This window comes from Temnothorax americanus, unplaced genomic scaffold (assembly GCF_048541705.1).
Source record: "Temnothorax americanus isolate GAGA-0224 unplaced genomic scaffold, ASM4854170v1 Scaffold18, whole genome shotgun sequence".
NCBI classification, from domain to species: Eukaryota; Metazoa; Arthropoda; class Insecta; order Hymenoptera; family Formicidae; genus Temnothorax; species Temnothorax americanus.
The window spans coordinates 1,603,658-1,627,558 of NW_027509318.1; the positions used below are offsets into that span (position 1 = coordinate 1,603,658).

The following is a 23,901-nucleotide window of genomic DNA, read 5'->3' on the forward strand; positions in this document are numbered from 1 at the left end:
GAGAGGTAGTTTCTCGACATTCGAAGAAAGCGGCCAATCCAAGGGGACTCGATCCTGCGAATCTCTGCTGCGGACAGACTTTCGCGAACGTGGCTGAGGTAGGTGCCAACGCGGCCCATCGGCGGATTCAAACGACGCTATAGCTATAAGCGAGAAGCGAAGGGGGTTCGGTGCTTGCAGCTTTAAAAGTCGCCAGCTTGCACATCACCCCGAGAAAAAGATCGTCCGGCGGAGGATCATCTGGGGACCCACGCGAGATTTGGAGAGCTGTGCACCGCCGCAGGTATGGCGCGGCAGGTTGTTTCCGGTAGCTTCTTCAAAAATGTAGGAGACAACGCGGTCTTCCTAGTGGCGGTGGTACGGGTACGAACGATGTGAAAAATGCAGCAGGACATTTGTCCGTGTGAAGTATTTACATTACCCCCGAGCTCCCTCAAGAATGTGCGGATAGTTCCACGTTACGTAAATTCATTAATAATGCGGAATGCGTGCGGTATTACGAGGTAAAGATCGTTCCTCTTGACATACACGCTCTTCAGATCGAAAGATCCTATTTTCGGATAGTTTCATAAATTGAGATAAAAGTAACGAGTTAATAATTAAATGAACACGATGTGTGATTATGCAAAAAAATTTTAGATAACTGAAAATTAAAACTTTCTTAGGTAAAATTTATTTCAATAAAAATATTTTAGCGGAGAGCAATCGCGAAATCGACGATCTACGTGAACTTTTAGTAAATTGAACGCGCGGTTCAAAGGATTCATCGGCCTAATCGCTTAACTTGCTCGGGCAAACGGGTATCTCGTATAAGTACGGGAAAACCCGTCACGGTGCTTTGCGAAGCCAACCAACTCGGACTTACGTCGCAGGGGATGAGACGAGGCCCCGAGCTGAAGCGCAAACCTGGAATTGTCATTTTATCTCGCTCGGTTGAAGTCGCTCGAGGACTTCGGTTTTACGAAAAGTACGAAACTTTGGACGAGAATTACGTACGCGAGAGTACCAGCTTGACACCGAACGGTTAGAGCTTCAAAATCAGTTTTGATTCTTGGCGACAGTAAATTGAAGAGCTTAGAATATATTGGACTAAAATGGAGATTAGGGGGAAAAAGGCGATATATATTGATCGCGTTCCTATAAGACGCTATTCGGGGCTACTCTCATTTATATAACACGAGGTGTAAAAAAAACATCCGACTCGCGCTGACGGTAAGATTAAAATTGACGAGGGTGGCTGTATAAATAAAAGTACCCGCACCGACGAGTGCATGGGCGCGCGCGCGTGGGCCGTACGATCACGAATTCTAGCACGTGTTACCGCATAGCCGTGTAGGAAGGTGCCGGGCTCCTCCCCGGTGCGGTGCAAGCAATAACGATCCCGTGTCCCGACCGCGCGCCGGGCGCTCCGGAATACTTTAACGCTTCGTCAAAGATACCGAACAGGCTATAACGATAATTGTTATCGTTACCCATATGCACCTTACTTCGATGCGCCCGTAACGCCGTGTGTACAGGGTACGAGACCGTACGAGACGATGGACATATCTCACGAGCTTGAACGCACACACGTAGCGCCCGTAAAGGTGTCGATTGGCGGTGCCGACGGTGATATCGCTATATAGGCAAGTACATACCGTACATATGTTACACGTACGTTTTAAGCTTTCGAGCTGCCCGCATCAAACATCTCGTGTCCGTCGATGGCTTCAAGGGGGTGTTACAATTTCGCCGACGACGCGCGACGGCACGTTCAGGCCTTCAGGCGTTCGAGGAGATCGGTCAGAGAGGAGGACGAAGTTAAAACCCGGAAAACGTATTCGCGAACGCGTGTGTCTTTATATGCTCCCGAAACGTGCGGTTTAAACCGCGGCTGTAAATTCGTTGGGATATTCTCGGAGTCAAATCGATCTTCAGAATTTGACGCCGGGTGTTGCTACCTCATCCTCTTGAAAAAAAAATATATATATATATCTGTATCTGTGTCGTTATTTTGCGTATTTTTATCGCTCCGCTGCTTAAAGCGCAGATTTATGTTAAAAATTCAACGCGTTTGATATGCATTGCTGCAACTACACGAGCAGGTTACATACCGTGCCCGTTCCCGCGTATCTAGAAATAGCCTCTCGACGCTTATTTATGCGCGGCCCTGTCCCCCCCGCGGCCCGAAACGCGTCGCATGGTATTTGCGCCGGGATCAACAATGCACTTTTGCAAATTGTTGAAGCATGATGCGCGGCGTACGAATGATAAATGCGACAAACAACAACGCGTCCGACCTGTCCCACCTTTCACCGTATGAATGGCACGAAAATGAGTGGCCGGTGCCCGACTACAAGCGGTTCTCTTTTTTTTTTTTTTTTTTCATTCCCCGCTCGCATGCATCGCGCGACATCGGCGCTCCCGCGTTCTCTGTACCTGAATAAATAGAAATTTTCCCCGTGAAAGGAACGGTCGCCTCGCGTGGCATTGAAATGCGGAAACCGTTTAATATAACGGCTAGAAAATGCCTGCAAATTGCACGGCGTCGTCTCTCTTTAGGAGATTAAGATAATTACGAATTAAAGAAAGAAGTCGCTTAATAAATTGTCGTGTCTTAACGTCAAATTAAGAAATATAGCGACGATACAATATTTTACGTTTTGTAAAAATTTCGATTCGTATTGACGATAAATCTATTAACGTTATGTCATTTATGTCGCTCTTATTTTCTATTTGTTCGTTGTTGTGCGAGTGAAGTGAAGCGTGAAGATATTAATTGAAGCGCCTCGCAGAAGCAGACAATTCTTTTTGATTGGAGATGTTGCAACGAGAGTATTACGCTCGTTAAAAACAATCGATAGTTCGATACCTGACAGTCCTGACACTTGTATCGACGCGTCTTATAATCGATTCGCAAACTTGTATAGCTGCTTGCATTTGAATGCAAACAGCGTTTGAATCAATGTCTGGGCAACGGTTGGAATATACTTCCTAAGAGTTATTGCGCTATTTATATTATCTTCGGGCAACGGGCGACGCTGCGGCGATAAGTAAAATAAGATGGTGTAATTGATAAAAGCTCTTTCAAAAGCTCGCCCTCGCGAAAGATCCCGTCGACCCCCGAGCAAGCGTCACGATGGCGAAACGTCTTTCGCTCTCGGCAGTCGCTAAGCCCGTCCATTCATTCAAGGGACGCGAAAGGGTTGGAGGGTTTGAGAAAGGATCGTCGGAAGAGGCGGGCGGCGAGCTCGGGATACAGATATCTGCATGCACGGCGGTACGCGCAATACGCGAGTTCTCAAATGGCTTGAAAGTGGTAGAAGTCGACGCGTCGCAGATTTAATGATGCGGCGGTAGACGAGACGAGAGAGAGAGAGAGAGAGAAGAGGGATGGTTGATGGAGAAGAAAATCTGAGACGGGGAAACGGCCCTGCAGTATTACGGAACTACAGTGCCATTTCTGGGAGCACTCAGACATTCCGTACAAACGCGAAATTGCGGACGAAATATTGATAACTCGATTAGCACGGATATACGCAGAACGGAATCTGAATCCGTTTTCTCAAAAGTATAAAGACAAAGAACTTCACATTTCGAGGGGAAATTCTTCGCTTCGCGCCGCGTCAATATCCATTTCCCGGAGAGGCGCATTATGCCCGGCGACCGGATACTTTTTCAGCGTATCGGGAATTCAGAATACACTCGAAACTGAAATGTTGTACTAAACGCACGGCACGGAGTGCTCTCCGCGGGCACGTTGGAAACGCGAGTGGAATCGAAAGAGCTTCGTTACTCCGACGGAGAGGGCTGAATCGCTCGAATCGGGTTACATTCGATCTCCGTCCTGGAAGACGGGCCACCACCGTCATACATTTTCTTTACCGTTGAGATGAGATCGTCGTTTCCTCTCTGTGCAAACAGTGATTACATGGCAGCAAATAATCTCGGATTTTAACGATTTCGTGCCCGTTGCTTTAAATGTAAATCGAACGCTTGGAGGTTTGAACAATTGTGATAAGAGGATTTCATCCTTTTTTATCGTTTTTTATGTGGTCGTAAAAGTAAAATCTTTCGGACGTTTGAGCTTTTAATATATCCCAAAATTAAGTTTCAAATAATAGATTTTAAACTAATAACGTCCCTAAAAAATTTCATAATTTTTACTTTTAAGATTAAATTCATAAAAAAATTTAACCACCGAACTTCATTAAAAAATCGATATACCTAATATTTTTTATGGCGTGGCATTTAGTCTATAATATGTCACGCATCGGCCATTCCGATTTTTATCCATCGTTTTTATCAGGTTTCCCCTACCTCTCGCGAAATAAGCGAATATTCCCAACTTGATCCGCTTACCCCGGTTTTACCCCAGTTCCTCCTAAGCATAATATACGTACGACAACCTTCCATAACGTATATAAACATGGCACGTGGATATATCGTATCTAAACGGAGTTATTCACGAATATCCTTCCGTTAATATAACTTTTAGTAAGGAATGTATACGAAAGGGTGCATCGCGTTCAGAAGCACACGAATATACAAAAATGTTGCTGAACGTGTTTCGATTTTTATATAAACTTTATTGGGAAAGGAAAACCGATCTTTCTTAAAACGAATGTTAAAACACACCCATCACCAAGCGCGTTTTTTTTAATAATTCGATGACTTTTTCTCGAAAGTCTAAAAATAAAATTCATACTTCTCGTCTATAAAATTCATACTTTCCGAGATATATATTATTTGCCCCGCTTTACAACGTTCCACGATGTAGATGCCGAGCTTGCGAGTGGGTTAAGGCGCGTTTTGTACTTACAGATATGTATGCTAAGGGGTGCGGGCGTATTGTAGCTGGAAAAGATTCAACGGAAGCTGCTTACACGTGTACATACACGCGCGCGTGTATTGTGCATATACAGCATAACGAAAAGGGATGCTTGTAGACACGCCGGCTATATACTATACACATATACAGACAGAAGACAACCCCCGGGCTCTCTGAGGACATGTTAGCTTCGCACGTGATACTCCCAGCCTGCCGTCTTTACGACGAGAGCTCTCGGCCCGTCTTCGGTTTCGAACTGCACGAGAAGAGCGAGTCAGTCTCTTCGCGCGTTCTACATTCTTCGATAATAGCGCAATCTTTTTTTCTATTATAGAAATTAGGATAAAAATTATAGAACGAAACGCGAAGCTTCGAAAATCCATTGACATACATTGACATCGAAATTGTAATCTTCAGTCGTCACCGATCATACATGCATTAGTGCTGGTCGACAACCTTGCTTTAAAGGATATTTAAGTTCTAAGCCCGTAAGAAATTGACCAATCACAATGGAGTGTGAAGAGAATACTCGACTTAAGCGTCGTAAATACTTTGACGTTCGCGTAAAAAAACGTATAGATATATATTATAGATGTTACGATTATATTCATAGAAAAGAAATAGGCACAACGCTATTCAAACGATAACTGACATTATAAATGATTGGTATTCCGTATCAACAAATTAGTAAGCGAGTTACTTCGATTTTCATTTCATAGATTAACGATAAATGTTTAAACGTAATTTATCGATGCAGCTTTATTAATTTCAGCGCTGGTCATCTATATTCCCGATAAATTTTCTCTAACAGTTATATACGTGGATTAAACATCGATACGTCAGAATTGTGATATACTAACGAAACGTGCAATCCGAGCGACTTCTTTAGTCGAATAAACAGAATCGCGAAGGAGATCCATAAATATCCGGACGCAACACTCGTTCCTGAATGCAGCGAGGACATTCGAGGCGTCGAGCGTGCGTAATACGTGCGCACCCTTGATTTTCTTTTCCCTCTGCTTTTACGCCGCACGAATGACAAAACCACCGTTGTTTTCCTTCCAGCTTGCGTCCTAATTCAGAGGATTTCGCCGCTGTCACGGCGACAGTCTCGAGAGCGAAAATCTTGTTACGAGCAATACGTTACTTATCGCTGGTATTATCCACCCTGCTGTCGTCGTCAAGCTGCGTCGACATGTGCAGCGATAAGAATTATTAACTCACGGGCATTGTATTTTTATAACGACGAGAGTATGCTTCTATTATTCTTTCTCTATCGAGAAGACAATAATGATGTCCTCAAAGAGAAAATTACAGACGTAACGTGCAGAATATTCCAAAATTAGCGGAAAATGCGCACCTACCGTTATTCCTTGCAAAGATAAATCCACGAAACAAACGAACGCGAACGAACATGAATAAATATTTGCCCGTGCATTCGTTCGCATTTGTTCGCGCTCATTCGCTTGATCTAAATTCGGGCTTAAGATTCGGGCTCAGCAATTCGATTTTCTCCCTCGATTATCTGATTTCCGCGAAAAATCATTATAGTGTCACCCTTGATGCACGCGCACGTGTCACTTTATTAAAATCGTCCCTAAGATGGTAACAATAAATAACGCATTGACGCGTTCACCTGAATTAAACACGCGTGGACGTTAAGGTTAAACGTGAACTCCCACGTTGCGAAAGTATACCCTCGTTAAACGTGTCGGCGTTAACGACGCATTTGTCCCCTTCCGACAACTATCATCCAGAAGCCTCTATTCCAGATGACAATGTCGCTTTATGTTTTAATGTCACGCTCGATGAAACTTTCACATTCACTAAGATAAAGCCCCAGTCTCTATCCATTTTTTTATTCTGATCCCACATTGCCACGCGTACTTTTTACACCGCAGCAGCGCCGTTCAAAGTCCATTGTCGTACCAAGAGGCGATATTATAATTCATAACCGTATAGCCCCCCTATCCAAGAAAACTGTATCTTTTAGACTTTTCTTTCATGGCGCCGGCCAATATAGTGGAGACTCGTGTTGCACATTACCTTGCGTTATCCGAACAGGAAAAAGACCGATATAAAAAAAACCCATGCACTTTAATGACTCTATCGAAAAGGAGATATGAATTATGGGGGATTATAAATCCATTGCGATATAAACCGAGGAGAGGTACGTGTTTTACACGGTCCTTTACAATATGTCAGCTGATTAATATTATTATTTGACATTGTTTTACACAACCAAAATCGAATAGACGTAGCCATGCAATGTGCGATCAACTCCGATAATCCGTTTATTGGTCACAGCATTGTTAATAAAAAAAAAAAGAAAAATATAACGTACAAAATGCTACTGCCCAGTATTACGGAAAAAATAACCATTAAATTACAATCGATCGGAATCTTTACAGAATTTCGACGAGCTTCGAGTTTGATTAAAGCGCGGTTGCGCCACGGAGCCAAAAATTCCAATATAACGATGTCGATCCTATATATCGCGTGATTGATATCGGTATTGCGGTTCCGCTCGCGCGCGCCGAGGCGCGTGAAAATTGGCATAAACTCTAATAAAGCAGTGTGTGCCGCCACACGCGGGTCACGCGCGGTAATTAAATAAATTCTGCGGGGGCGGTCACACCGTAAACACCGCTGAAAGTATCCGGGAATTCACTGCGCCAGCTTTTTTTACGTGCCATGGTTTCCCCCCGGCCAGCCCGACTACTAGAGCGGTATTAGGTACCTGTGGCACGCGAGCACGCGGTAAATGGACAGTAAGGCGGAAGACTCGCCGTAATTCAAGCGCCCGGCGAGAGAAACGAGACGTCGGTGGCGCAAAACTGCCCGTTAGACCGTAAGGCGAAAGCTCCCGGGATAGAAAGGGGAAAAGAAAGAAGAAGAAACGGGATAGGAGGGAGTGATGCTTTATTACCACCCCCCCCCCTCCCCTGCCGCCCGACCAAGTTTTATGTTCTTTAATCTGTGCGCGACGCTCTGCTCTCGTTTCACTTCGACGCCGCGCATTCGCGAAATTTTACGTCCATTTAGGACGAGCGAGCCTTGTAAATGATGCAGTTAAGCGCCGTCGAAAGATTCAGATATAGCGTGCGGATTCACGACGGCTAGAATTTTCAGGGAAGAGAGCGAGACGGGGAGCGAGGGAGATCGGCAATAACACCTAACGTGGTATTATTTAATGAGAAATGCCTCTTCATTCATCTCTCCTTATTCTCTTATTCTGCTTTTGTCTCTCCAATCTTCTGGTCTAAACGCGCGACTTACGAGCGATCGAGGTAATTCGAGTATCGCGAATTATTGTCCGACGGCGATCTATCGGGTCCGTCGTAAACCGGGCCTGATCGATCGCGCGCGCACACGACGGGAGAGGTGACGGTGACGGCACAAAACTTTTTGACTTCGGTTATAACCGGCCTGCCTTCAAGCGCAGCACCGCCGTCCATTAAATGCATTTCAATCGCATGCAGCACACGTGCAATCGCGACGTAACATTTTCAATCTGAATATGAGCGCGTATTCTCTCTCCCCCGGGTTTCGACCCGACCTACTCGGCAAGCGCCCTTAGTGCACCGCGGTCGCGATTCGCGAGAACCCACTGCACGTTTGCCTGATTTAAAAAATTGCCCGTCCTCCTCGCTCTCGAGAACGTCACGTACGAGGCGCCGCCGATTTTCATTCGATTTAATCGAGCGAATGAAATTCTACGAGATAAAGGATAATGGAAAAAAAACTCGAAATGCGAGAAAGACGACGCGTCGTTTTGGCACCCCTGCGAATAAGCGGCGCGTAATAAATTGATATCGCTGAAAGTATGACTTTATCGGTTAAATAAAATCCAATAATGTTCCATTAGAGTTTCAATATTTTTAATATTACAGCACGTTTTTTAAATTAACATTACGATGGATTCATTACTCTCTATAATTGAAGGATAATAAATCCATCAATAATATTAATTTAAAAAGTATGTTGCGATATGGATTATTACTAATGGATTATTATTGATTTTATTTAAGCGATAAAGTTATGCTCTCTTTTACCTCCACGCCGACGAAAAATACAGGCAAGCGTCACGAAGAACTGTACTTTAAGAAAGCTGCAAATTTAAAGACACGTTGTAAGAGAAATTGTCGAGTTATCTAATGTGACGTTATATATCTTTCAAAGAAACCTCTCGTAATAATACAAATTGTGATACAAACGTCAATTTTGTTGTCCCGTCGACTTTCGCAGTTTTTTAAGCTAGCTGTTTGAGAAACTATACGGCCAAACGCGTACGGCGTGGCGCCAGCGAAATCTCTGCAACGAAAGCTCGGGGGAAGGCAAGAAAGCTCCAAGCTCCAAGCATCGACCGCATTTCCGCAAGCATTTGATGCTTGAAAACCGGCGCCGCGGCGTCTAGACGCCCCGCCGGCCGTTCGCAATCGTTCGCAACCGAGCTGGTCGTTCCCGCCTCACCCGCGACAGGCGAGAAACAAACCCTCCCCTATACGGATATTCGAATATTCATCGAGCCAGAAAAAAATAACAAGCGACCGAGCTCGGCGGGACACGTCGGAAATACGAAAAGTCCGCGCGTGATCGAATCACTTGCTGGCGCGAGCAATGAGTCCCTTCGCGTGAGACTCCGCGTTTAGCCAACATGTTTTGCGATCTCCACGTACGCAGAATGGCGCAAATAATTCGCAAGTGCGAGGGAATGATGCGCGGCAATTAGCGGAGACGTTTGTGGGAAAGAAAACCGAAGAGAGATGCGAGCGCGTCAATGACGGATCGAGGTATTTTAAGACCCTGGAGGCGGCGCGATGCGGAGGAGAATGAGCATAATTAAATTGAATAAGTCCGCGCGCGTGTCTCTATTTCGATAGAGACACAGATTCGATAAATCTAGGGAAGTGTACAATACGTGTATAAAAATAGACGGAATACAGTTCATCCGCTTAATATAGATTCGCAAATCAAATTGACAGATAAATTACGGGCAATTCACTTAATTCGCGGAAGTCAAACTGCACGATGACGTGTTCACCGACGTGACACGATTGAGACTGATAGCGTGCCGAAACATTGATAAGATTGGCAAATACCGCAAATACAATTGTTCATCGTGATACACGGCGATTTGCATACAGATCGTTTTCACAAATAAGGTAAATTACCCATAATCGGTCTGTCAATTTGCGAATTAATTCGACACTTTCTGTGTATTTTTACGAATGTCGTGCGGATTTCCCCCGAGCTTTTTACCTTTTAATCCGGAAACGGACGCCTGATTTTTTTTCTTTCGTAAATGGTCACCTGAGGTGATTTTTACACTCTAATTAAAAGTAATTGTTATTAATTACATATTACCTATTTTTGATTATATTCTATAATTTATTAGTATTTGATAACAATATGTACATATAAACTTACTCAACATTTTGAGACCAAAAAATATTTATAAAACGAAAGAAGCACATTAAAATTACTGTGACGTGAGTTTTATTTTTTCGATACTGCGTATAATTCACCCGCATCCGTTTCCGGGTTAAATTTATCCATTCAAAGTATCTCAAAATCATCGACGGTGATTTACCTAAAACTTTGCAATCGTGATCTTTTTAGAGGATTGGTTGCCCAGTCCTGTACAGATGTTTAAGATTTTAAGCGCGCGCCCGATGGATAATCCGCTACTGACTAGCATCTAACAATAATCTTGCGAAACCCGCTTTTCACTCGCTTCTTTGTGTCCTCGATGTGGTAAAACTCCCAGGATACAGGCCCTCTCTCCGTCCCTCTTCCTCTATCCTTCCCTTTCGCGCTCTCACCGCGAGATGCACATTTAATATGGGAGAGTAATCCTCGCTTTTTACACATTGTCGAAAGTGGGCCAGAAGGTTATAGCGTGTGATCGCTGCTGAGTACCTGACTATCGTAACTGGGTCGAGTACAGAACGCAGAGATTAATTAGCAACTTCGTGGCCGTGTGCTGGCGGTTTAGGAACTTGAACCAATATATCGAGAGTTTCAACTAAAATAACAGGCCGAACGCTTCATACGCCCGTTAATACAGCGATTTTATTATATTTTTTCCCCGAGTTGCTCCCACATCGCAAATTACGTCGCGTCGTTCACGCGTAAGAATATGGAGAACAGATATATCTATTTCGAACCAAATTTTAAAATACATGTCGAACTTCATAGTTCATTAATTAGCACAAGCATTTAAATAGTTGTAAAATGCGAAATAACGCGTGCTTCGATCAGAGGAACAGATTTACGCGTGTCATCGTCGCATTTACAAATCTAGAAGTCTTATTTTTATGACGAACTTTTTTTATTCTCTCTCGCTCGATCGAGTTGTTTAAGTGTGTCTCCAGGCAAAAATGCGATATCGTAAAGGCGTTTAGAAGGTATTATTTATATATATATATATATAAGCATCTCTCATTTTTTACTCTTTAGACTGGCCGACAGAACGATCGATTCCACGTAGGCACAAGTTAGAAAATCTAAATATAGTACAGCATGAAGTATAACTAATTGCAAGTAAGAAAGTAAAGAATATTTTATCTGATTACGTATAGCACTCGCCATATTTAATTAAATCTTCCTTCTCGATATTTCGCGCATAACGGACGAAGGTCCACAAACGGCGCGAGAAGCGTCCGAGATATTTTTACAAACTTCTTTTGCAACATCCCTTAGATGTTTGCGCTGTCCGAGTAATAACGCTACTTTATACGTGCGTCTCCAACATTTTCTGAAAAATAAATTAGCGGCAGGTTTTATATATGCTATGCATAACGCGTAGCGCGCGTTACGGCATTAATCCTGCGTGGAAGAAGCCACTTACTCGCAACAAGGCGTGAAATATATCTTCGGGGCGCCAGGCTGCAATTTCGCCGGCGAAAGAGAGAGAGAGAGAGGGGGGGATGTGCGATAACGCTTATAACAACGCGAAAACCGCTTTCTCGCGCCGATCCGGGGCGCAGATTCACCCTTGTATCCGCTGAATTACAGCGAGCGCGGAATAATGAAGTTCACATAATACTGTAACGAGCGTGCGACGGGAGTAACCGACGCGACGAGCGCGTAACGACGGGATCACGTAATCGGCCAATTATACGAACGATCTGGACTTGATTATACGGTGAAAGTATTGCGGCGGTTGCGCAACATCTGTCATGGCTGCACAATGTGTCGTTCTGACTGATTGATTAAAACCGTAAGATAATTAGCAATTAGCTACCGCGTCTGCCGGCGCGGCGCGGCGCAGCGCGGCGCCGGGCGTCGGGCGTCGGCCAGGCCCCACTTTCCATAACGAACGTGCCAAGAGTTGAAATGTCAGAGGGTGAGGCACGTGTGCGCGTCGATAACCCTAATAAAGTCGTTACCGCGCGCTATACCGTCTTCCGTGGATGAAGCTCCGCAATAAAGGGCATGGACCGAAGTCGAGCTCGGTCGAGCGTGAATGAATCAGCGAGATAAAACAGCGACGCGTGTGACATCGTAAACATAATTGATCGACTTTGTGACTCGCTATCGAGTTTCGCATTGACAAGAGACATTTTTCAGGGTGACAGTTACTCTGATCGACGTCGAGCTATACGCGTAAATATTTGTCCGTTCACACAAAATTTAATACACGAGACTTATACGGAATATTCTAAAGCGCACTACTTATTCAGTCGTATATCTTGCGCATTTTTTAAATTAATTTAAAACGTTTTCCTTTAGGCGATGTAAACGAGTTGATAAAATAGAAGAGTAATTATATGAGACGGAAATCCCATATGAATAACGTACAGAATTTACTTTGAAATACACGAGATACGTATTAAATGCACACACCGTACTTGTTTTGTAAGTTTAAATATTTCGTTGCTGTGACGTAGTAACAGTTCACGCGGCAGCTCGAGCGCTTAATTGTTTTGTTTACCCCCGGCGCGGCGCAGGCGGGTAGGGGTAGGGGTAGGCCACGACTTTGTTTGCCGCGGCATTCTTACGGCGACGCTTGAGCGAAGAGGTCGCGAGCCACGCGCGATCAGTGTGCTACCCCGTAATTAATTGTAATACGTTAAATAAAATATTTGATATATATGTTTTACATTATTAAATATTTCGTACCAACGACGAACGTGCTGGCATACGAAACTCGGTGCTCATTTTCGAATGAGCGAATTCCGACTCGGCGATGGGACCTTATCGCTGTCCCTCGCGTCAGGTGGACGAGCGCGTTCGTACCGGCGGGGAGTCGTAATAATCTTCACAGTGAAGAGTTATTTCTCGTCGGTTTCCCGCACGGGATCCATCCACGACGCCTAGTTCGGTGTACCGTTGAAAGCTGGAGATTCCCGTTACAGGGCTGGAATTAAACCCTGGTTTTCTCGGCGGTTTCCGGAAGCTGTCATTTTGGCAATGAATCAACTACGACTACCATTTGTGTTCCACGACGCGAGACGCGAGACACTACGCGTGTCGTGTCTCTTGATATGTATATTTTGAAAGATTTTCTTCTTTCTTTCTTTTTTTATTATGTGTTCCTCCCTTTTGATATTAATAATAGTGTCAGTTTTATTTTAATGACATTAATACTTAACAGTGAATATGAATAGGGCGATTAATTGTCAATTGAAGAATTACAATTTACAAACGGTTTGCTTGTTTCTGTTTCAATGGTTATTGTGGTTACGAATATATGTATTTCAGAGTTTTAGGATTTAACTTTTAGTTTCTTTTAAGAAACTATTTCTAGGTGCTGGGGATCCTGCCGTTCCACATCAAGATTAATTTTTTTAATTAAATTTAGAATTTTTATTAGTAAACTACATGCATGAGAGAGAGAACGGTGAAATTTTATTTAATAAATAAAGATTAACTTCGTACAATTCACTTTGCATAATTCGCAAAAGCGATGTGTACTTTCTCGCTTAGTATCACGGTGAATGTAATTAAAAAATGTGCGAGCACTTAACAAATTCGAGACAAGTCGAATGGGTACCCCGATATCAATCGGATATATTAATAACTTCAATTATCTAAATGCATATATCAGCTATAACCGAAAAACTGACAAACTTTTTAAACGTTTAATTCGTATTTTTTTAAATCCGCTTGTTATCGGTTTCGATTTGTCTCGAACGGTTGGTACCCGAGAATTATTTGTGCCCGCACATATAACAAGCTACAACGAGAAATGCATGTATTTTATTTCTCTTCTTAAAAAGATATTTATTCGTAACCATCTTTCCATAAAGGATCGTTCTATCTCATTTATTATCCAATAAAAAGAAATGTGTTTTTTAACAATGGGAAAACATATATTCTCGCGCGAATTTGTAACAATCTCGCGTAACAATCGCGTTATGCAGATTTAATTAAGGAAAAAAAAGGTGACTGTCGTTGATTCTCTGCCAAAATGACCGCTATCGGGAGCGGTCTGGAAGATCCGGGATTCGTTCCCCCCTGCAGCGAGGTCTTTGACGTTTAACGGGCCGCTTAACTTTCCTTTGTGAATTGATCTCGTGGGTCCCGAAAGAAATCGGAGTACGCTCAGCTCGCTCTCCGCCATCAAGATTGTTCTTCTCCGTGTCGGATACTAACCGACGTACCACTCGGCGGAGGGACTTTGATCTGGTCAGATCGTCGGGCCAGTTATCCTCCCCCGAACGCGTTGACAACGCGGTTATTTCTCGCGAATGAAGTCGCGCGCCGTATCGCGTTCGAGGATCGCATTTTAATTAGATTCAATTCACGGGAGTGCCGTGTAGTATCGCGCGATTGTAATTACCCGCGTTTTCGCGAGTGTTGTGCCACTCGCCAAGGACCCGCGGAGCTGACATCCCGAGCAGCCTGAGAGGAGGAGGCGGCCAGAGAGAGGCATCAGGCGCCGGCGGAGCAACATGCGGTAAGTATAATTGATTTTTACATATTTTTTTATTTTACCTTATGCAGAAGGTATAATACGTCTTTTTGGTTGAACAGTTATTTAGAAAATAAAAATTGGAGGAGAAGATTTTTTTTTTTAAATCCTAGAAGCTTGTATTCAATAGTCTTAAAAAATTACGCAATTATTTTATTAAATATTTACTTAAAGAATATTAACCGAATAAGTAACATTTATTTCGCCAGTAAATAGTTGCGTTAAAGAATTAAAATATAGAGTTCAGTGTTATATGTGTTCAGTAATTATTATTTTTTTTTAATATTGTCTCTTTTCTGCCCTGCTTTAATTTGGATTTTATATTTGTTTGTTACAGAATCACCGTAGCGACGTTGCAGAATAACTCCGCTGTTGCGCATCAGCCGGTGAGTGATAAATCAATTTTTATAACCGAGGTAACGGATCTATATGGCAATTACGTCGAATATATTACGGAAACGCTTGTGTCAAGTTTTATGACAATAAATTATTACTAATATTGTATTTCATAGATCCGTTGCCTTAAAATGGATTGACTGTAAAAGATTAGGATTTAACATTTAATCCTGGATAAATTTCATGTATTAAATAAAATCATGTATATTCTCTCTGTCACCAATAATATAAATATATATAAAATTAAACAAAAATAAAATAAGTAGGGGATAAATAAATAGGATAAATAAATAAATAAATACAATTGGTATTGCATTGATCGCATTTAATTGCATTGACAGAACGAAATAGGTAATATTTGTTAACTGAGTACTTTGTTTTATTCTCTCTCCCATCTTACCTCTTGCCAAATATCTTCCAGGATTAAATATTATATAAATTGGTACAAAAATACAATGTATATACTTAGAGAAAATAAAAAAATGTCTTGCAATATTTTAATTTTTATAATTTAATATATATAATTTATATGATCTATTATTCTATTTTACAAAATGGTGTATGTGTTCACGATCATTAACTGAAATTATTTGTTCCTATAAAGTATCAATTTTAACCTAAACTTTCACAGTCTATTCATATGTATTGATAACTGGTTTTGTATACCAGTTAAAGCAATATGACGTGAGACCCAATAAATGTTGTCTCGCGAAACAGAATAACTTTTGCAGCGATTATTTTCAAGTTAATTTTTGCGTTAATTTAAACACTTGATTTTGAGGAATGTACTATTTATTTTTAATACAAGAATTACGTGCAATGTGTAGTAATAAGATGTAGCTAATCGAAATTCAAATTATGTTCGCCCGCGTGCATGAAATATTCACATTAGCACAATATTGTACTAATGTGAATACTTATATATATATATGCGGGAATATATTATCTCTTTTGGATCTCACGTCATTAATTCTTTATTTCTCACCCTCTTGAGGTGAGACTCGATTCGAAACGATAAATCGAAAATATGGGTCTTAGATTTGCTCAGTTTATCAATTTTTATTCATTTACTTCGTATTATTAAAGTCTTGCATATTTATACTCTAAAGTAAAGTTCCATTCGCGAAAACTAATCGAGGTTATTTAAATTATACGCGGTTCGTTGAAAGACTTTTATTAAAATTAAACATTTCTGATTATATCGTATTTATATTAGTAAATGTAATCACGCGTGTAAAGTATAGTATATATTCAATGTAATAAATAGATCTTGAACATTAGTAATTAAAATTAATTTAATTGCTATAATATGGCTCTTCGCGACGCGGTCGTGTTTCGCGCAGCGAGGGAAAGAGCGTAACAATTACGCTCATTTGCCGGCTATGATCAGCCGGCACAATATAAAAGGAGTTTTTCTTATTCTTGTCTACACATTGGTTGTAGCCACCACCAACAATCGTACAACAGGTAAGATGATATTTCTTGCACAAATGTGCATATATGTAATCGGAGACGGAAAGGTAACGTCTCCACTACTCATAATTAAGCGCGAATTAAAAATTTCCCTTTTAAAAGTTTTACACACATTCCCCTAATCGCGATCGCGACTAAGTAATAATAATAAATAAAATAAATTAATAAATACGGGTAAGTAGGAATATGTTAGGTAAATAGAAATATGGTTAGATAAAAATAGGAATATATAAAAATATAGTAGGGAAATACATATATAGAGTTAAAAGTCCGGGTTATAGGTAGGATTATAATTTGTAATATTATTATATATGTATAGTATAATTACGTAGAATAACTATATGTCATAAATTATGTAAATCTCGAGTAAATTGTAGCTACGTAAACGTAATGTTATATAATATTATTTAATTGTCATGTTACTCTAATTATGTAATATTTTATAATGTTACTTAACTATATGTAATATTAATTATAAGTGAAATTATTTTGTAACAAAGAAATTATGTAATGCTAATGCCAAATATATCACACGAAATCGATAGAAGACGTATAATAATATAAAATTCGCTAAATTAACGCGTTTAATAAGTTTTCGCCATTTTTGTAGATTTTTAGAATATTTATCAGTTTTTATTCTTTATCAGTTATCTCTTTCCTAAACGCGGTGATAACGTGATTTTTTTTCTTCGCGTTACATACAGAAATTACGCGAAATATCGCGAATATCATCGGTTAATTTATTCACCGTGTTTAATAGTGTAAATTTCAGATTATAGTTTTTTTTATCGTTGATTTAAACCTCGAAATTTCTCGTTTTTTTTCTATAATATAACAAAAATTTTGACCGTTATTTTTGGAAATATCTGCAATAGTCAAATATCTGATGAAAAAATTAGTGAACTTCAGTATTATTAAACTTATTTCGAACGCCTTTTCGTGTAATCTGGCATCAGTAAACTATCTCAAATGTATGGATTTATAATATAAAAATATGTCAAAAGTGTAAATTATGTTCAATGTATTTTATATAAATTTATTGTATTTTATATAAATGTAATTGTAATTATCTCAAAAGCGAATTTTTTGTAATATATTTTATATACATTTTTTGTATTTTATAATTCTGTACCTATACTTTCTATATTTTTTATGTCAAATAAATTGAAAAATTATAAATTGTAATATTATACATTGTTATATATTATATTTTATATTGTACGACAAGAAAAAAAAATAAATAAATAAAGCAAAGAATCCAAAGAAAAGAGGACCGCCGATAAAAGTTGGCGGGGGTGGTGGAGGGCCTCTACATTACTGTACAAATTGATTTGTTTTTATTGAATAAAATTTTAATTAAATCTCGAAATAAAACAACTAATTTTTAATATAATATCTGTAACTAAATAAATGCTAAGTCAAATTTAGCCAAAACGCATTAATCACATAATATTCAATAAAAGCGGAACAGCATTATAAAAAGATAACATTGCTTATTCATTTTCCTCGTAATTATTGTTAAATAAATGTCTCTTAAAATTAAATCGTACATTATCAAACGAACGAAAAACCGCGCTGATCTATTCATCGCGTAGTATAAAAAAAAAGGAGAAGGTCCCATTTAACATTTCTAAAAAGATAATTTATAATTTTCTATTTCAATTTTGACAACTTCAATTTCCGTTGGAATACGCTCTCCGCTCTGACGCAATGTTATCTTTGCCAATGTAATCTCACCTCTACTTTATGATGCATCTGATCTCCTCCGGGCCCATTCTCCCAGCGATGAAAGGGATCTCCGGAGAGTATTCCAAGCGCCAAACCCATCGAATATGATGCTCCGGTGGAAGAACACTGTAACAAATTGAAAACAAGACCATCGATACAGCTATCGCATTACATGGTATCTTAACCGCCTCTGCTTCTGATTGCACTCTATTTTAAACTAGCTTATTAGTTTATTCATCGAAACAAATGCACGTGCAATTTCCTGCCTGCGATATTTAAACGGGAATAACTGCTTGCAGAAGAAAAGCAGTTATTATGAAACTTGTGTATGCACATCAAACGCATGGTGATTGCGCGCGCGATATATTTCTACGTTCCGTTAAAACAAACTCTACCTCAGTAATAAAAATAATTTTACAGAAGCAAATTGAAATCAGATAAATACACGATAAAAAATATGGACCCGCGCCAATCTTCAGTTTCATTGTCGGTTACTATTTATTGTGCCATGTGAATTACATCACACAGGGTGTGCGTACACAAACACGCACGATGAAAAAAGCAAACAACACGTGTCATAGGGAGAGTGCTCGACAACTATCAGAAATGAAGATATATAATTAAATTTTTATTACGCGTCCATGGATTCCATAAAAATGTCACGATACTCAAAAGTTGCACATCCATTTACACAATATAATCTATTTACGCAGGCTTTTGAATAACGCATATCCATACGCCGTATAAATCCTGAATTTATCATGCATTTTATCATTGTTAACGCAGTTCATTTCGGAGAGAAGAGGAGCTTATATAACAAAGTTCTCTCTCATACGAAATCGATATGAATGATCAAGAGCCAAACTCCAACGTAAGCTACTATTTTAGTATTTTGTTGTATTTCCCATTGTTGCGAGGTGTACGTTTCACGTATAGGTATATCGGTTGCACATTCCAAAACTTGAAAACACTTCGCGCGAAATAAAATTTGTAAAATTCCATCGCGAGCGCGAAATAACTTCCGGAACAAAATCCTCGAGATACATATACGCCAGAGTATGTTATATACAGTCAAAAAGTGTTTTCGTTTTAAATAGAGTGCATTACTTGCACTTGCAAACAATATACTAAAGCGATTCGTATTAATTACGCCATAAAATTGTTTGATCGAGATTATCGCCGGATAATTTAGAAATCCGTCGAAACGTGCCGCACCCGTTCGATAATTTAACTAATAGCCGCGTTGCGCAAATCTCATTAAAATCAGAATGACGTACTGCTTTAATCATGACCGTGGCAGCGTTACGTTTGCACAGAAGATGCGGAGTGTGTATAGGTACGTGCTTTGTAATATATGGCGGACGGTATAATCATAAAGAATCCCTGTTTAGCCATATGTCGTCCACCAATTTGCGTCACGGCAATTGGCCGCGAAATTTAATCGCGTTATCGGGAGAGAGATTTTCCCCATTGACAGTTGCGTTGCGTGACGGTTCTCCAATTAAATATCCTGACTGGCAGTATAGCGAATTTGCCCCCCAACGGCTGTGGCTTATGCAAATGTAATTTCGCTCGAAAATATCGGAACTTGTACAAATCGCGCCGCGTTACGCCGTATGTAAATACTCGAAAAATTCTCCAAAGGCTCGCAGGAATATTCCATGTAAAATTACACGAGGTGTCAAAAAAGCTCGGGTACCTAATCATTTTCTGACGTATTTCAGCAAACATCGCCTTTATATAATTCTCTGACTATATCTTTCAGACGATTTACAAGGATTTTCATGTAAAATCGAAATTTCAGCAGACATCGTTTTATATAATTCTGAAATTCTCCGACTATATCTCTCATACGATTGACAAGGATTCTCATGCAGTAAAATCAGAATCTGATGACGTTATAAAGTAGAACTACCTATGTAATTTCTTAGATGCGCTTCGCGAATATATATAGCAAAAGATTGATCTTATATAAATAACAAAATAACAAGAATTAAAATAGCATTTTAATCCTTAAATGACATGTGATGCAAATTAATGCATATACTGCAATAATATAATGGCCTTAATAATGTACTATCATATATGTGCAACGTGCAACGTATAAGAATTTAATATTTCGTGTTTTAAAAACGAAACGAAAGATTTCGAAACGAGAACCTCTATATTTCATTAGAGGCTTATTTACAATATTTAGAACGTACCTTCGGTCAGTCCTTTTGTTATCTCATTTATCTCTAATTAGATAATTTGTAAAACTGGAACGCTGACTGGCATTCACGTCGTCGCGTCACGGTGTTCTTAATAATCGTAGGATCGCATTCTCGGAGGCAAACGAAATTGTAATGTAGGTACGCGAAAAAGAAACGGTGCTACGCCACTGGACGGAATATTGATCGAGAGGGTGTAGAGAGACTCTTACACCGGGAGTGAGTCGCGAGCCAACCCTTATACGTAGGCTCTCTCGCATACTCGCGTTACGTCTCGGATGGCGACGAAATCAAAACTATATTAGGCTGGAACGTTAATGTTTTCACGTTACTCGTTAACCGCCAACATCGCCAACATGGCTAGTAACCGCTTACAATACATGTCCAATTACTATTTCATACTGCGTCATGCAGTGTTCGTAAATCATGCGGTAACAGGGGGATGATTCTTCGTGAAAAAGCACATAAAGAATAATATTGTTTTCTCGAGTGCCCGCCTAGCTTAGAGAGAAAAGCACGTGAAAGTGGCGCGTGATGAGTGTGTATCTATTCGAAATTGATATATTACGCCTGTTGTCTGTAGTAACAGTAACGATTTACACACAATTTTAGAATTTAACGAGTAAGGAAAAGTGCATGGGCTTTTGCGAGAGCCAAACGCGGTTAGTTGTGCGTGAGTCAACGCTATATAACATTTAATTAATAATTTAATACAAATTATAAATCGTACATTTCGCGTCTACTTTAAGACATCTTCAGCGACGTAGCGATAGACAAATTAAATAGTCGCAAGTTCTCATGAGATAGCTCAAAGTAGAGGCGAAACCTCGGCCGAAACGTACGACTTATAATTTATATTAAATTATTAACTAACATTATACAGTTAACTCACGCACAACTAACCACGATTAATTTGACTCTCAAAGCCCACTTTTCCTTGTTACTCGTTAATTTTAACATCGACAGTCTTTAGTTAATTGATCATTTACATATTTTAAAATTTGTTTACACGTACGATACGTGATTCCAGTAATTTTTTCGCTAACCTCTCTCGAAATGACACAATAAGGTACAATATTGCGAATATATATTTTAGCTACAAGTAATTATTACAAAATCTGCATCCTAATCGACACAGACGCACACGCACATGCCAACATATAGTTAAACAGACATACCAGACTTTCGCATGTTCGAAATCATTTTTTCTCGAAAATTACGCGATTAATCAAAAGAGACATTTATTCCATATTTTTCATTTATCTCTCACCACACACACGTTATACCGTGAACGTACACATGCATCTTTCAGCTGATATTACTTGAAAATTTGCTCGGGTATAACGATATTATCTAAACGAGAGAAATTTTCGAATCGTCCCCGCTGTAATCTTCATGTTCATGTTACTTTAACAACCCTCAATTCCCCTACATAAATCAAGCTCGACCAAGGGTTGAGATGCTAACTGACCGTTGAAACGGATTCGAAACGGAGCGAATTGATATCCGTTCGCCGGCCAGAATTTGTCAGTCTCAAAACCGTCTCAACCTTCCAAATCCGTTTCGCACGGCGGCGCCCGATCGGTTTTGCTTTTGAGAATCGAAGTTACGACGCGCCGGGGTGTATGTACAGCCACCGCGGAGCCTTTCTCTTTTGACGGGGGAGACAAAGGGATGCAGAGAGAATGGAAACCGCCACCTTGATGCTCGTGGTGAACCACGATAATTGGATCAGCCCACCCCCCTTATGAGTCGCGACTGAAATTAAGTAACCTCCGGCGCGTAAGTATTCCTGTGACGGGCTGACGATCTCGTCGGGAACGAGACCCTGATGAAAAGCTCGCCCGACACGGCGAAATAATGTTAGCGCGCGAGAATGAAGCAGAGGGAATATAGGGGAATGCAACAAACGCACTTTGCCCGCGTACGAAATCGCAGATAAAGCTCAGGGCAACGATTGCTTCAATTTATATTTAAAAAAATGTCGTTCTCTTTTTATCAAATAAATGTCGTGTGTATTTAATGTATGTCAAGTGCTTTTGTACACGCAGAAAAATAATTAAATTACATAAAAGTCATGCACGTAATTCTGCTGATAGGTGAAACAGTTGCATAAAGCAATTGCATTCTGCGAGAATGCGTCGATATGCATGGCACTCTTGCGAAAATGCAAAGGATGCAACTTGAATCGCCGAAAGGTAAAGAGCGCTGTGTGCATCAGAGTTTATCTCTATAATTTTCCTCCATTCTAGCTTAAATAAAAGAAAAGAACTTACGGCTCGTCCCCGTTTCCGAGGATCACTCGGTATAAATCAACGTCGTATGTACTGGGGCAAAAATATTTTTCTCCGGTTAAATAAATATTACAACTCGTTAGGTTGGGCGTTACGCGCGCGCGAGCTCGCCTAAGAAAGGACTTATAAGCCGGCAGAATGGCGAGGCCGTAAAGAAAGCAAGCGGAAAAAGCTTCCTCGGTGTACGAACGAGAACGCTTTGCGCGACCGCGGCTTCCGGCGTGACAAAGCCCACCCGAGTCGTCGGAAAAAGGCAATTTGTAACAGAGTCCTTAAGTTACACGTATTAGTCATAACGTCGTTCTCTCGCGGTAACGACCAATTATATTGTGAGGAAAGTCAGGGTGTCCCAGATCGAGCCATCCCTAGCTTATCAACGAATTCTTTGATCAATTCTTTGTGGAATCGAATTCTTTGAATTCTTCTTTAACAAGAACTCGTCGATTTCTGCAAAAGATATCTCGAAAGATTCTTCGCGAATTAAACTTCGGGAACGCGCGAAAGAATAAGATAAAACTTTGTGTTGTTCATTTTCAACGTCAAAATATTAATATATTACGTGACGAGAACTTGTTTCTCTCTTCCGCGATTGTGTCTTAAATTCGCGCATAAACTAAACAGATAATTTCAGCGTGGAACTATAATTTATCATGTTTCTCCCACTAAAAACAAAAGAGACTCGAGAGACTTAAAAGTGTATCAAGCAAACGGACCTTACTTTGAATTTCTAATTCGGAGATTAGTTTCAGCGATATTTAATGCAGAAAGTTTACAGTACTCACGGAAGAATAGATGATATCGCAACGTTAAGATAAAAAACTTGGATTTTTTTTCTTTATTAAAATTTAAAATATTATAAATATTATTTAAAATATTATATAATAAATTTGTCGCTTTTGAAGTACCAATGCAATTCGTGCGCGAATTCAAGACACAATTGTGGGAGAACGATAGATTTTTGTCGTATATGATTCTCGTTTTCCAGCTCGCTTCGCGTAGTGAACATTTCGTTTTCCGTCGAATGTATATATATATATATATATATATATATATATATATATATATATG

General features: G+C 40.1%; 2 protein-coding genes across 2 annotated transcripts in view; one reads left to right on the forward strand and one right to left on the reverse strand.

Annotated features, from left to right (window-relative positions):
• Nucleotides 1-23,901, reverse strand: part of LOC143896092 (uncharacterized) — a 94,848-nt gene that overhangs the window by 64,437 nt on the left and 6,510 nt on the right. Inside the window, exon 2 of the mRNA XM_077403645.1 lies at nt 18,339-18,455. The gene's annotated coding sequence lies outside the window, so the exon portion shown is untranslated. The remainder of the gene's footprint in view (nt 1-18,338; nt 18,456-23,901) is intronic.
• The window catches only part of LOC143896102 (uncharacterized), an 86,440-nt gene that overhangs the window by 52,491 nt on the left and 10,048 nt on the right, over nt 1-23,901 (forward strand). The gene's annotated exons all lie outside the window — the stretch shown is intronic.